Raw genomic sequence first — 15,265 nt, forward strand, 5'->3', positions numbered from 1 at the left:
CCCTTCCGGATGCGGCTTAGCAAGCGCTTCAGCAAGCGTTTCCACAACGGCTTCACCCACACGTCAAGTGCTCTCTGTTCTCCCTTCTGGCTCTTCCTGCTCTCGTGGCTCGCTCTTTCACAACAGGCACCACCTGTCTTAAATGCCCCTTCCATCAGGTGCCTTAAGCACCTACACCTGGTTGGGTGCTGCTGCATTCTGGGAGATGTAGTGCCACTGGCAGCCATCTTGTGGTGTGGCAGCCAGACCGCCACACGGACACCACACCCCTCTGCTAGCTGGCCCACCGTGATGCCACAGGATACACCCGGATGCGCCTGTCCACTGTGACAGTGTTGACACAGTGTTTGATGTAGCACAAAACAGTCGAGGTGTACACTTCCAGGTCCTGGTGCTTGAAAATATTCCAGTTGGTGGTTTCAAAACAGTCCTGCAGCTGCTGAGAGGCATCATCAGGCCAAGTCTTAATAGTCTTTGTTGTGTGGGCTTTTTTCTTAAGGGGGGTGTATGCCGGTAAGAGTAGTAGGGACATGTGATCAGACAAGCCAAGGTGGGGTAGCTGTGTAGCCCTGTAACCATGCTTGATATTTGAGTAGGCTTTATCCAGTGTATTTTCTCCCCTGGTAGCACATTTTATGTGTTGGTAGAACTTAGGGAGCACTACCTTCAAATCAGCATGGTTGAAGTCGCCTGCTATCACGTGTACTGCCTCTGGATAGGTGTTTTGTTTAAGGCTGATGGCATTGTACAAGTGACTAAGGGCTGACTTGGCATTAGCATCCGGTGGTATATACACAGCAGTCACCATGACAACAGTAAACTCCCGTGGGAGGTACGTGGGTCTGCATTTAACAGTTAAATACTCGAGGTCTGGAGAGCAGTGGCTATCGATGGTCGTGGCGTTGGTACACCAGTTGTTGTTGACATAAATGCATAGCCCCCCTCCTCTGCTCTTACCGGAGTTACTGTTCCTGTCCTGGCGATGAGCTGTGCGTCCTGCTAGCTCTATGGCCGTATCTGGAATGGATGAGTGGAGCCAGGTCTCCGTTATCAGCAGAATGCAACAGTCCTGTACGAGTCCGTTTGCTGCCATCTGTAGCTTCAGCTCATCCATTTTATTTGTGATGGATCTGGCATTTGAGAGGAAGATGCTAGGAAGTGGCAGTTTATGCGGTCGTCTTCTCAGCTGCGCGTAAACGCCAGCCCGGCAGCCTCGCTTTTGTCTCCTTTCATTTCGGCGCCTCCTCCTCCTGCCCGTGGGAATGACAATCCATGGAGAGCCTGCTGTCCGGGCTATATCCTCTGGTATGCTGTGTGTGTGGGTAAAGTCGCTGTTTACAGATTGTTCACTCCGTACTCCAATGTTTAGGAGATCCTGGCGACTGTAGACAGTCAAGTTGTGTACAAGTTGTGTACATGTCGCCATGGCAACCAACTAAGCGATTTCACTAAAACTAAACTAAACTACAACGAAACAGTTTACAAACAATGGCATCTTATAATCGGGAGAACCCCGAGCCGCTATTACACTTAAAACTTAACTAAAACTAAACTAAAACTACAACTAAACAATTACTAAAAACAAAAACAAAATCATAGTCTGGAGAGCCCCCAGCCGCTGCGTGTTTTACGCGCCGCCAACGTCACAACGTCAACCATGACTTCCTGTTCCACTGGCGTACAAATATGAGGTGACACAGGCCAAATTCCATTAGTCATTCATCACTATGGGAAAGACCCAAGAACACAGTGACGATGTGCGACGGAAAGTTGTGGAGCTGCACAAATCAAGAAATGGGCACAAGAAAATCTCTAAAGAGTTGAAAATACCCATTTCCACTATCATGGAAATAATGAAGAAGTTTAAAGCGACAGGAGATGTTAAGAATCAGCCTGGAAGAGGACCTGTGTGTACATTGACCCCACGCACCGTGAGGAGGATGGTTCGACTGGAAAAAGAATCTCCAAGGATCACAGCTGGAGAATTGTAGAGGTGAGTTGAGTCTTGGGGTCAGAAAGTCTCCAAAACTACCATCAGACGCCACCTACATCACCACAAGTTGTTTTGGAGGGTTGCCAGAAAAAAGCCTCTGCTGTCAATCAACTACAAACTAAAGCGCCTACAGTTTGCCAAATGTAAGTCAGACTTTCAATGGGGCCAAGTTATATGGTCAGATGAGACCAAAATAAAGCTTTTTGGCAACAAACATCAAAGGTGGGTTTGGCGTAGACAGAAAGATAGCCATACAGAAAAGACCCCCATACCCAATGTGAAGTATGGTGGCGGGTCTTTGATGTTGTGGGGCTGTTTTTCTTCCAAAGGCCCTGGACATCTTGTTAGGATACATGGTATCATGGACTCCATCAAAAACCAGCAGGTATTAAATGAAAACCTAACAGCCCCTTCCAGTCAGCTTAAAATGGGCTGTGGCTGGACCTTCCAGCAGGTCAATGATCCGAAGCACACCTCAAAATCAACACAAAAATGATTCACCGATGGCAAAATAAAGGTTTTGCCATGGCCATCACAGTCCCCCGACCTAAACCCCATAGAAAATCTGTGGGATGAGCTGAAGCCGACCTCAGAATCTGAAGGATCTGGAGAGATACTGCATGTAGGAATGGTCTCAGATCCCGTGCCATGTGTTCACCAACCTCATCACGCATTATAGGAGAAGACTCAGAGCTGTTATCTTGGCAAAGGGAGGCTGCACAAAACATTAAATTAAGGGGTGCCAATAATTGTGGCACACATATTTTGGGGAAAAATATTAATTTAATGTCAACAGTTGTTTTTTCTTTCAATAGTTTTACTTCAATGAAAAGGTAAGATTTTTGTGAATATTTTGAGTGAAAGACCAAGAGGATAAACAGCAAAGACATATTTTTTTATAGCCTGTTTTGCTCATATTCACTAGGGGTGCCAATAATTGTGGAGGGCACTGTATGTAGTTCCCAAAATCAGCTGTTGTGGGTCAATCGAACTGTCTAAGTTCAAGATCTCACTTATCTCCCTCTTCACCTCCTCCCAGAACTTCTGCAATTTAGAGCAATCCCAGAAAATGTGAGAAAAGTCCCCTATTAGGCCACAACCTCTCCAGCAGAGAGGGGAATACTTCTTGTCATATTTAGCTATTACTAAGGGTGTTTTAAAATATCTCATCCTTAGCTTCCAACTAAATTCTCTCCAGGTTGGATTACTTAAACATTTGTGCCAGGACATCCAAGAGCTTTCCCATTCATCATCTGTAATAATGGTGTTAGCCTCCAATTTCTATTTACCTTTTATATCCAGTGTGTCGATAGATGTTTTCCATATGAATTCTACTATATAAACAGGATATTATATGTTTTGTTTGGATTCGATACTTTTGTATTTTTGTAATTTTGTATCCATATCCAGTCTCATCCAAGAGACCAATACTCTAAGTTGTGCTGCCCAATAATAACTTCTGAAATGAGGCAAAGATAAACTGCCCTTCTCTTTCCGTAAGCAAAGAACTTTGAGTCTCACTCTAGGCCTCTTGTTCTGCCATATGAATCGGGAAACAAGCCTATCTAAGAGCTTAAAAGTAGATACCGGGACAGCAATAGGAAGAGAGCAAAAGAGAAATAACAGCCTTGGCAGAACATTCATCCTAATGGTTTCTACCCTCCCAACCAAGGAAAGGGGAAGCATCTCCCACCTTTCCAGGTCATTTTTGATCTGGGAAATAAGTTTGTCATAGTTTGCGCTGTATAATTTAAAAGAAATAGGAGTCAAAATCACCCACAAGTACCTAAAGCCCCCCTTTGACCATCTAAATCTCACAAGTCTGTCCAATTGTGTAGGCCAGCTTCCTGTAATCATCATTGCTTCCGATTTCCCCTCATTAACTTTATGTCCTGAAACTTCCCCATAGTTCCTCAGACATTGCATAACTGCTGGTATAGATGACAATGGATTTCTTATAAACAACAGAATATCATCCGCAAACAACGATATCTTATGCATCATGCCCCCCTCATCTGCTATACCTTCAATTTGATCATTACCCCTTATTAACTCAGCCAGCGGTTCGATACTCAGTGCAAACAAAAGAGGAGACACTGGATTTCCTTGCCGAACCCCCTTCTTAAGTTTAAAGAATTGAGAGCAGTGTCCGTTAACCCTAACTCTTGATATTGTGTCTTTATTTAGAGTGTTAATCCATCTAATACATGTCAGAATCAGAATCAGAATCAGAATCAGGTTTTATTGGCCAAGTAAGTTTGCACAAACAAGGAATTTGACTTGGTAAAGTGACTCTCAGTGTGCTTACACAAAATATACAACACAATACAATACAATACAAACAAACAAACAGTGCAACAGTGCAATGGACTAAGGAGTTTAAGAAAGTATGTACAAGGCGGAATGGCTATATACAGTAGCTGTGAAATGTTGCACAACAGTAGTGCAAAGAAGAAGTGGAGAGTGCGAGAAGTGCAGGGATAAATATATAAATATAAATATATATGCTACAGTGGGTTAGTTGTTCAGTAGTGAGACAGCGAGGGGGAAGAAACTGTTTTTGTGTCTGGAGGTTTTTGCGAACAGTGATCTGTAGCGTCTACCAGAGGGGAGGAGTTTGAATAATTTGTGTCCGGGATGTGAGGGGTCTGCAGTGATTTTTCCTGCCCGTTTCCTGACTCTGGAGGTGTACAGGTCTTGGATGGTGGGCATGTCAAATTAAATCCCATTCGTTCCATAGTATAATTTAAATACGACCAGTCCACCCTATCAAACGCCTTCTCCGCGTCAAGACTGAGAAGCATTGAAGGACGGGCAGCTTCTCTTGCTACTGATTGTAAATTTAGAACTCTTCTAATATTATTTGCACCTTGACGGCCCGGTATAAACCCAGTCTAATCAGGATTGATTAAATTCCTTAGGTATTTCTGCATTCTATTCGCCAGTATAGAACTAAGAATCTTTACATCACTTCCAAGCAGACTAATTGGCCTATAGGCGCCACATTCCAGTGGATCCTTCCCCTCTTTGTGTATGACTGTTAATACGGCCTCTGACCAGCTCTTGGGTGGGTCATTTTCATGTAAGGCATAGTTAAAGACCCCACAAAGCCTAGGCACAAGCTCCTTCATAAAGGTCTTGTAGAATTCACCTGGCAGACCATCTGTCCCCGGAGATCTATTATTTTTCAGAGATCTGATGATTCCTTCTATTTCACTTTCTAAAATTGGGGCTGTCAACTCCTCCGCCTCTGCTTCCGATAGCTTTACTAAATTAAGAATTTTAAATATTCCCTCCATTTTCACCGTGCTTGGTGCTTCCTCTGGTGCATCGTAAAGATTCTGGTAAAAAGTTTGAAACACCCCTGCCACTTCTACTGGATGTGAAACCTCAGCTAAGGATGTTGGATGCCTTATTTTAGGAACAATACAGTTTGACTGCTCTTTTCTCAACTGAAAGGCAAGTAGCCGGCTTGCTCGATTCCCCATCTCATAATATCTTTGATTTGTATGTCTGAGCGCCCCCTCAGCTTTGCGTGTAAGTAATTCATCCAGAGCATGATGTAGTTGTTCCAATATATTTTTGTCCCCAGATACTTTATGCTCATGTTCCAATCTTTTTATATCACTTTCTAATTGTTTCTCCTTTTCAAGTCTCTGTTTATCTAATTTAACGGCTATTTCAATACATTTCCCTCTCAGCACCGCCTTAGCCCCATCCCAAAGGGTGGAGGGGGATACTGCTCCATTATCATTTATTGCAAAGTATTCTTCTATAGTTTGTTTTAATTGCTCTTGGGTTATCGGGTCTGTCAGCAAAGAGATGTTTAATCTCCAGTATTTAAAATGCCTTTCGAAACCCAAGTTTAATTTCAGTCTTACTGGGCCATGATCAGATAGAGTAATAGGTTCTATAACACACTCCTTAATTTTATGAAGGGTCTGCTTTGCAAATGCAAATCAGATCAATTCTGGAGTATGACTCATGAACCGTAGACAGAAATGTAAAATCTTTTGTTGTTGGATTCTTGGCTCTCCAGCTATCTACAAGCCCCAACTCTTCCAACATATGTTTTGCAGCTTTAGATTTCCTGCTAGGGGGTCCATGGTCTGTGGGTAATTTGTCTAATTTTGCATTTAGGACACAATTAAAGTATCCTCCTAAAATTATGGTACCTTTAGCTTCCCTTGCCAATATGGATGCAATGTCCTTAAAAAATGAAGGATCATCTTCATTCGGAGCATAAATATTCATGATGGTCAGGTCTATTCCACCTATTTTTCCTATAACTGCTATATATCTTCCCTGAATATCCTTTACTTCACTATGTACTGTAAGACCGCTGGATCTACTAATCAAAATTGCCACTCCTCTCTTTCTGCTATTTGGACAAGATGCATAGAACACCTGCTCCACCCAATCTCTTCTCAATTTCTTGTGTTCAGCCTCATTTAGGTGAGTTTTCTGTAATAACCCTATTGAACAATTTTATTTTTTCAACTGAGCTAGAATCTTTTTCTTCTTAATGGGATGATTGATACCTTTAACATTGTAACTAACAACCCCTAAATCAGACATAAATAATCTTCTTTCTTGTTTTTTTTCCTTCCCATAAAATCCCCTGTGTTTAAAATAAAAAGCTTTACTTCAAAAATTGTGTGGACTTAACAGACATGTCAAGGATATAAGAACTAAGAACAAACACATTTAAATGAACCAAATAAACACCTTTGACTTCCAAAAACCCAGCTGGCTGAAGAAATGTGTCCACCAGCCCCTACTGTATTATAGGCAGAGAGTTGTGACCTCTAACTCTCTCTGGGGAATATGCACAAAGTGCCAACCAAACCACAGACCAAAGAAAATAACCAATTCCCTGGTGAGGTTTTCGTCCCATCTTGGGTATTATCATAAAAAAGAAAATGGGAGCCCTTCACTCCCTCTTACCTTTAATATCACTCACAGGGGCGTAACTATAGGGGGTGCAGCAGGTGCGGCTGCACCTGGGCCCGTGGGGTGTCGGGGCCCGTAGCCAGGCCCAAAGATTTACATGCCCGACGGCCCCCCCCCCTTTCCAAGTACACCGACAGGCGTCGCTCGACGGGCCCAAACTTAGTATAGCGTAAAATTTTCTCGGATATGCTTATGTTCAAATACACGCTGTTCATAACAAGGCTGTAGTGTAAAATGCTATATATACACTTGAAAAGGCAAACTTATCTCAGTCATGGTTGTCATTATTTTTTGGGGAAAAGTAGCAATTTATAACAAAATCATATGCTTATCCTACATACACTATAGAAACTATCAAAAAACTATTCAATGAAATGAATAAGTTATTATTTTCTTTGGTATTTTTGTGATTAGCAATGATGATTGCTGGGTAATATGTATGTTGTTGTCCAATGTCAAGTCTCTATTTGATCATGTGACAATACAATACGCTATAGTTAAACCAATTCGGCTTTTTAAATAGCCCGGCGTCAACTAGTCGCGAGCCCACGGAGTGAGCAGGGATCATCAGCACCGCTGCTTCTGCCCTCAGTGGTGTGTCAGCAACCATGCAACAGGTAACTTACGGCTATTGTGATAGATATACATTTCAAGACAAGTTATAGCCTACATACATTATGGTAGGGCAGGATTACTAGGCTACAAGTTGGGTAAATAGTGGTCGCTATTATTATTACTTTCTAACTATTTTTACGGTAAGAAATGTTAGTCAAACAAGACTTAGTTAATTGTGTACACACCCATCGCTTCTGAAATAAGTAAGGTTGATTAATTAAACACTATTTATATCGATAACAAACACCTTCGATTATCGGTTTTTTTTTACGCGGTTGCGAAAGTAGGGAACACTACGATTTTTTTTTTTTTTTTTGCGTTTACTAGGGGGGCCCGTCATAATATCTTGCACCTGGGCCCGTTGTTACTACGTTACGCCACTGCCCTGAAGACATTGAGACTGAGAAGATTGAAGAAACTTTACAGTCAGTTAAATGCTTGGGACGGGTGCGTATAAAAGGGAGAACCTTCAAGCTTAATAGCTTGCTGGTCTTATGTGAATGATGCACCACCTCCTCTGCAAGACTGTAGAAGACCTGCATTCTATGTTCCGCAACAGAGTCTGTTTTGCAAGCAGTTGGAGAGCTTTTTGAGAAGGTCCAAAAACCCCCATTTGAGGATGGTAGTTATTGGCGTTTGCGTCTCTTTTCTGGCCACACCAGCAGGTGAAGAATCTTCTGACCAGGGGAAGGAACAAGCACAACTCATGATTGAGGAGTCTGAATGTTCTCCGAAAGAGAAGAGAAAACGATTCATGGAGATTTTTAAGGGTCCAGCACTGAAGCAGCGCGCGACAAAGGCAGATGTCCCCCCCTGTACAGTGTCTGGGCATGTAGCATATAATGTCTTTTGAGCGTGCAAGGCACAGAGGTTGTCAATGATTGACTTATAATCCTGTAAAAAATGTACATGATCCTTACTGATAACCTATCACTCACTCACATGTCAGCTCTGTCTGACTCAGGTCGCCCACATCTCCACCTGTCTTCACTGGTGCAGACTCCCAGTGAATCACACTGCGTTATTGCAGAGGAGGGGATATTTTTAGAAGGACACGTGTTTCAAGAGGACAACCATTTGTCTTAAATACAGGTTCACATTTCACTCCATTCAGTCCTTTTTCATGTTAAAATGTATTGTGTCAGTGTGCGTATGAGTGTCGATTTGCAGCGCCGTTTCGGACAGCACGTGTTCACGGATGATGCACGGGAGAAGCTGGCCAACCGCTTCAGGAAGGAAGGAGAGAGCCTCGGGGCATTCGCCACTGACCTGAGGTTCTACACTCGGAGAGGACATTCAACCTTTGCGGATGCCGAGCAGGAGGAGCTCACACTGCAGGCGTTTGTGCGAGGCCTGCGCCCAGAACGGCTCCGAGAGCACATTCACCTGAACTTTAGGTGGAACATGTCCTGTGTGTCTCAAGACATCAGATACGGCAGGCGGACGTGACTGGGGAGATCGACGAGGACGAAGTGGTTGAGACACGACAGGCAGCGGCGACCGAAGCACGGCAATACCCCAGGCGAAGCCCCGGACAACAGAGGAGGCGAGACGACGGCTGCTACCGATGCGGGGAGCCTGGTCATGTGGCCCGGCGATGCTTGGCGCCGGCACCACGGATCGCACCTCAGCAGGCGGCGTTAAACCGGTAGAGGGTGGCCCAATGGGAGGATCGCCACCCTCGTCTATCACCATAGCCCCCTCCCCTGATCAACAGAGACTGGGACGTATTGGCCAAGCACATGGACTGTATGTGGACTGCGACATGGGGTCCACCATTTCAATCATCCGACCGGGTGTTCTACCCAACACCGACCAGCCAACCCCACCGGGCTGGGTAGCCACAAAGACACGCATCGCGACAGTGACTGGAGAACAAGCGTCTATGAAAGGAAGAAAAGCCCTGACCGTCTCCATCGCTGGCCGCACCGTCCAACACTCGTTCTGGCTGGCCAATATTCATTGGCCTGGACTTATTGACTCTGTGGGGGGCTTCTGTGAGGCAAAGGCAAAGGCAAAGTGACCGGGAGTCTGCGCGCCGTTGGAGAAGTTTCAACAACAAGAAGCGCTGCAGCAGTCAGAGCCGGGCTGGCAGCTAGAAGTTCATCAGCTGTCGGGCCACCGAAGAATCGCAGTCCTCTACCAGGTCCGCTCCACAAACAGCACGCCCCTCCCAGTCCGGGCCAGTCTCCGCCCACCGCCACAGCAGAGCCAGGCTCCGGAAGAACAACATCACGCCGGAAGCAAAACAACGCAGAGCAGCTTCAACTCTACGACACCACAGCCATCCGAGGAAACAAGACAAGCCGTCCAAGACCTGTGTGCTCGTAGTGCTGCTGCCTGCCCAAAAGCTCAGACTACAGCAACTGCTCCAGGGATTTATGGACATTTTCGCTGCACGGGACGAAGTGCAACACGACATCGGCACGGGAAATGCTCGCCCGATTCGCCTTCGTCCCCGGCGTCTGCCCCTAGCCGAACGGGAGGCAGCAGAGCAGCAGATTGCGGAGATGGCGGCAGCAGGAGTCATCGAGCCAAACAACAGTCCATAGAAGGCGCCGGCAGTCCTGGTAAGGAAAAAAATTCAGACATGGCGTTTCTGTGTGGATTACCGACGCCTGAACGATGTCACACGAAAAGACTCATACCCCTTACCACGGATCCACAACACCCTCGACGACATTGCCGGGTCGAAATTGTTCAGTTCGCTGGACCTTCGGAGCGGGTATTGGCAGGTACACCTGAAGGTCCATCGGACAAGGGCTATGACGCTTCGTCAAGGGCTTCGCCGATATAGCTAGCCCGCTACATCGACTGGCGCAGAAGGCGCTGCCCTTTGACTGGAGTGAGGACTGCGCCAACTCATTCAACAGGCTGCGGGCAGCGCTGGTGTAGGCACCAGTGTTAGCATTCCCCGACCCCACTCGCTCCTTCATCCTCGACACCGATGCCAGCGACGTGGGTGTTGGGGCAGTGCTCTCACACGGAATAACCGCTACATCCTGGTGGCAATGGATTACTTCACCAAGTGGCCCGAGGCGTACGCCACTTCCGACCAGAGTGCCGCAACAACAGGGAAATTCCTGGTGAACGAGATGTTCTCTCGTTTCGGCGCCCCTGAGGAACTGCACAGCGACCAGGGGAGGAACTTCAAGGCAGAGGTGTTCCAGGACGTCTTTCGGTTGCTGGGGGTAAAGAAGACACGGACTACCCCACTACACCCCCAGAGCGATGGACTGGTAGAACGCTTCAATAAGACGCTGGCGGAGCAATTGACCATCACCGGCAATCGGCAGGCGGATTGGGACCTCCACATCCCCATGGTCCTGTGGGCGTACAGAAGCGCAGTTCAGGAGAGCACCGGATGCACACCCTTTGCCTTGATGTTCGGCCACGAGCTCCGGACGCCCGTGGATCTGCCGTTCGGACCACCCCCGGAGCCAGCGGTCGAGGGCGCGCCAGGACTGAGCTACTACTACCGGCTGCGGGACCAACTCCGCAAGGCGCATGAACTCAACCGGGAGGCTCTGCACACGGTGGGTACACGACAGAAGCGTGCCTATGACAACCGCTCTACTGCTCTACCTGCAACGAGGACGCCATCGAACCACTCAGGGCGTACCCGCAGGGCCCCTGCTCATCTTCAGGACTTTGTCATGCAGGCTGGGGTTTATGAGGACATGTAACCCGCCTGGAGGGGGCTATGTAGCGTAGCTCGGATTCTGCTATGCGGACTGGTGTTATTGTTATGCCGCTGTGTATTCTGGTAGAACTACGCCGTAGCTGTTAACCTGTCAGAGGAATATGTGTTGCGTTATATTCATTTGTTATGTGTGTGGTACATGTAGAATCCTTCCTGTTCTGTAATAATGTGGTTTGTACATATAACTTGAAGTGCCACCTTAGGCACCTACACCTACACCTACTGGGCACCTACACCTACACTGTCACTTCCTACCATTCTTGTATCTGTTACCACCCCACTCCTTTTGAACGTGTTCTCCCTATGTGAACTGGGGACTTGCACATTGTTCTTGACGGCTTATGTTTACCACAGTTTGAACCACTGGAACATGCTCTCTCTATGTATCCACATTCAATACACTTATAGGTCTTAAATTATCACATTCCTGTCTGTTTTTGCCTTCCTTAGGAATGAGAGAAATCACTGCCTCCCTCCATGAAGGGGGCATTTCTTCTTTTTTAATTATCCAGTTATAGGTCTTCAACAGTAAGGGCACTAATGTATGCCTCAGACACTTATACCACTCACAGGTAAAACTACCGGTCTTAAGTCTTGTAATAGCTAAGTTAATTTCTTCTGCAGTCACCTGAGCTCTAAGAATATTATTCTGAGCATCAGTGACTTTTGGCAATTGTATTGATTGTAGAAAAGTGTCTGTTTTTGTGTCATTGTCTAACTGTTCTAGAGAGTATAGTTTTTGATAGAAAGACAGCAGGCATTCTTTAAATTTTTCCTGCTGACATTCAATCACCTTAGTCTCAGGGTTCTTTATTTTATAGAGCGTACTGTCTGCCTGTTTTTTCCTTAGCCTATAGGCAAGCAGCTTGGATGCTTTGCCCCCAACTTCCTAATATTTCTGCTTGAGATAGACAAGTTTCTTCTGTATTTCCTGTGTATACTTCGTCAATGTATACTTCGTTTTTCACTATTTTTATTTCTTGCTCAGTGTTTGGGTCTACACTATCTTTATGTTTTCTTTGTAGCACCTTTAATTTCGACTGCAGTGAATCCAACCTTTCCTGTCTTGACCTTTTGAGACGTGCTGTACGGGCTATAATATTGCCTCTCATTACTGCCTGAATGTGTCCCACAACATAGATGGGCCCAGATCCCCTGTATCATTCAAATCAAAATACGTTTGAATTTCCTCTCCTAGCTCTTCCTTAACCAAATGACTATTTAGTATACTAGAATTCAATTTCCAAAATGAATGCTTAGCATTTCTGTTTAAATCAATAGTAAGATACAGGGGGCTATGGTCTGAGATATCAATATTACCTATTTCACAGTGAGTAATTCTATGTCTATCTGTATTGTACATCAGGAAGTAATCAATTCTTGTATACACAGAGTGAGGATGGGGAAGGTGGGTGTAGTCTCGTACTGTTGGATGTAAATCCCTCCACACATCAATGATTCCTACCTCTCGCATCACAGTGTTAATTTTCTTATTAATTTTAGTTTGTCCAGTACTCGCTCCTGATGAATCTAATTTATCATTAAGTCTTACATTCAAGTCTCCACCACATATCAAAACTCCTTCAGCCTCTGATGTCATGATGTCAAATACAGTGGCGGCTCCTGAAAAAATTCTCAGGGGGGGCAATTTTTTTTTTATAATGATTAAGGCGACCCATTCAGTAGGTACATTAAGTTAGCTGATTAACTCATACAGCAATACCTTTTTGTCCACTATTGGCAGCACACAACAGTAATATTTCCCCTCTTGCTACATAGCTAGAGTAGCAAGTTACAGGTGGAAAGCTATGGAAGAAAGGCATCCAGGAGCCTTCATTAGAAAACATGATGTGGCTCCACATTAAATGATCCCACTTTTTATTTCATGTCTCAAATGTTGTTTGATGTAACATAGCTTAACAGGACACATGATATGTCCAGTAACAACATAAAGAAGGGGGCAACATATAGCCTAAGTCAAAACCAACAATATTTATTGACTGATCTTGGTATTGGCTTACAAAAGCAAAATAAGTCATCACATAAAAAACAATTCAGTGTTAGTGCAAGAAGCGAACTGTGAAACACACTGTGAAACCTATGAAAAGTTACAGTGGTATAGCGGCCATATGCCATGGTTGAATTGGTCTGTGCTTTGGTGCTTTTATTTTGATATCTGGTGGGTGTGTATGCAAGTCACGTGGGTATTGGCATAGGAATTGGTGAATGAATATATGCACCTGGGCACCTGTGGTAGTATGGGGAGAGCACAGTTTTTGTTGACCGCTCAATATGCTGAGTATTGGAACTTTGGATTTTATGGACTATTGGAACTTTGGATTTTATGGACTAACTAAAACGCTTATTGGATGAATTGCATGTATATTTATTATCGCCACCTTGCACAGAAGCACTTGCACTTTTCTATCTGCTGTCCTGTTCAAGAAGGATGTTTATCTGCCCATAAAAATAAACAAAAGAAATCGTAACCTCCAGAGCGGACATTGAAATTGTTGGTAGCGCGTCACTCAAGTGAATCTCCCTTACTTAGCCTCTCGGCGACATTCAGTTGTCGCCGCAATATTGTCAACAAAAAAGTGGATCCGCGTTGGCCTAGTAAATGCCAGACATGATGTGGATATGACTGAACGAAGACACTTGGAATCATCTCGGACTGATCGTGAAAGCCAGAAGACTTCGCCAAGCGAACTCCAGACCGGTAGGCCTGTGCACATGCATTCATAATTGGATAGAACACAGCTGTGATTGTTTGGAGCGTGTTCCCTTTGGGAACGCTGTCTGCTGCTCGTGAAAACTTCGCTAAAATTGGATACATTGACTGTTGAGAAGGGTATAATGAATTGTATTGAAGAAGCATAAACCCTATGAATCTCTTTGAACTTTGCAAACCGTTGAACTGCTATACAATATGAGTGACGAAAACGAAAGCGAAAGCGTAAATGATGTCCCCGACTCTTTACCTACTAAACGGGAAGTCAAACTCACTGGAAAGGCTTTGATGGGCAAAATTGAAAGGCTTCAAAAGGAGCGTAACACACATGTAAATAAAATCAAAAAGTTGATTCCTGCTACGAAAGAACTAATGAAACGAAATGAAAATGCACAACAGGTGAACTTCAGGCTGCAAGCTCTTATACAACATTATGATTCTGCCCTTAAGTTACATGAAGCACTATTACCGTTGTTACCTGATGATCAACAAGCCATACAAAATGACTGGTTCTCGAGTATTATAAAATATAGCGATACATTCAAAGGTTCTGTGACACAGTGGTTAAATGAAATTGAAGGCCCCCTTGGTGAAACAAACTCTGTTTCTATTGAAAATGATCAGACTATTAAGACTGTTGAAAATGATTGTGCCGTCAACATTTAAAATAATTGTGCAAATGTTCCCGACTTTGGAATGAAAGCTTCATCTCAGGAGATGGCACAATGTATCATGTTGGAGAATGTTTGTCATCCACAGCTATCAGCAAAAGACCTTGCAATACAGGGAGATCTGCAAGACGCTGTACAACCAGCTGACAGTATATCAAATGCTCCAAGTACAACCTCTACATACTCTTCTGTATCAAGCATCTATTCTGCCTGCATTAAGGCTGAAGCTGACCTGGCAGCATTAATGGCGCGACAAAACCTTATGCGGGACAAACATGCACTGGAGGAGGAAGAAGAGCGAATACGGAAACGTAAAGAGAAGCTCAAGCTGGACGAGGACATTGCAGCACATATGGCTAAAGTGAGTGTGTTGAGGTCTGCAAGCTTGACTGGTGCTAGAAGCACTGCAACGGAACAATCAAATGGCATGAATTCATACTTCAGCCAAGCTCAAGGAAATTCAAAGAAATGCAATGCTAATGCTGCCCCATTTATTCCTCAGTCAACTGAACCACCTAAAAGGATTGTGCTAGATACCGGTGGCGATCCCGTCACAAGACCTAAAGTGAGAATGGCCACTCACACTCAGATCCAGCACT

General features: G+C 44.7%; 1 protein-coding gene across 1 annotated transcript in view; it reads left to right on the plus strand.

Annotated features, from left to right (window-relative positions):
- The first annotated feature begins 13,531 nt into the window (after nucleotides 1-13,531).
- LOC116225218 (NXPE family member 3-like) overlaps nucleotides 13,532-15,265 on the plus strand; it is a 35,794-nt gene continuing 34,060 nt past the window's right edge. The window contains exon 1 of the mRNA XM_031587348.2: nucleotides 13,532-13,983. The gene's annotated coding sequence lies outside the window, so the exon portion shown is untranslated. The remainder of the gene's footprint in view (nucleotides 13,984-15,265) is intronic.

The sequence above is a fragment of the Clupea harengus genome, chromosome 2, assembly GCF_900700415.2.
Source record: "Clupea harengus chromosome 2, Ch_v2.0.2, whole genome shotgun sequence".
Taxonomy (NCBI): domain Eukaryota; kingdom Metazoa; phylum Chordata; class Actinopteri; order Clupeiformes; family Clupeidae; genus Clupea; species Clupea harengus.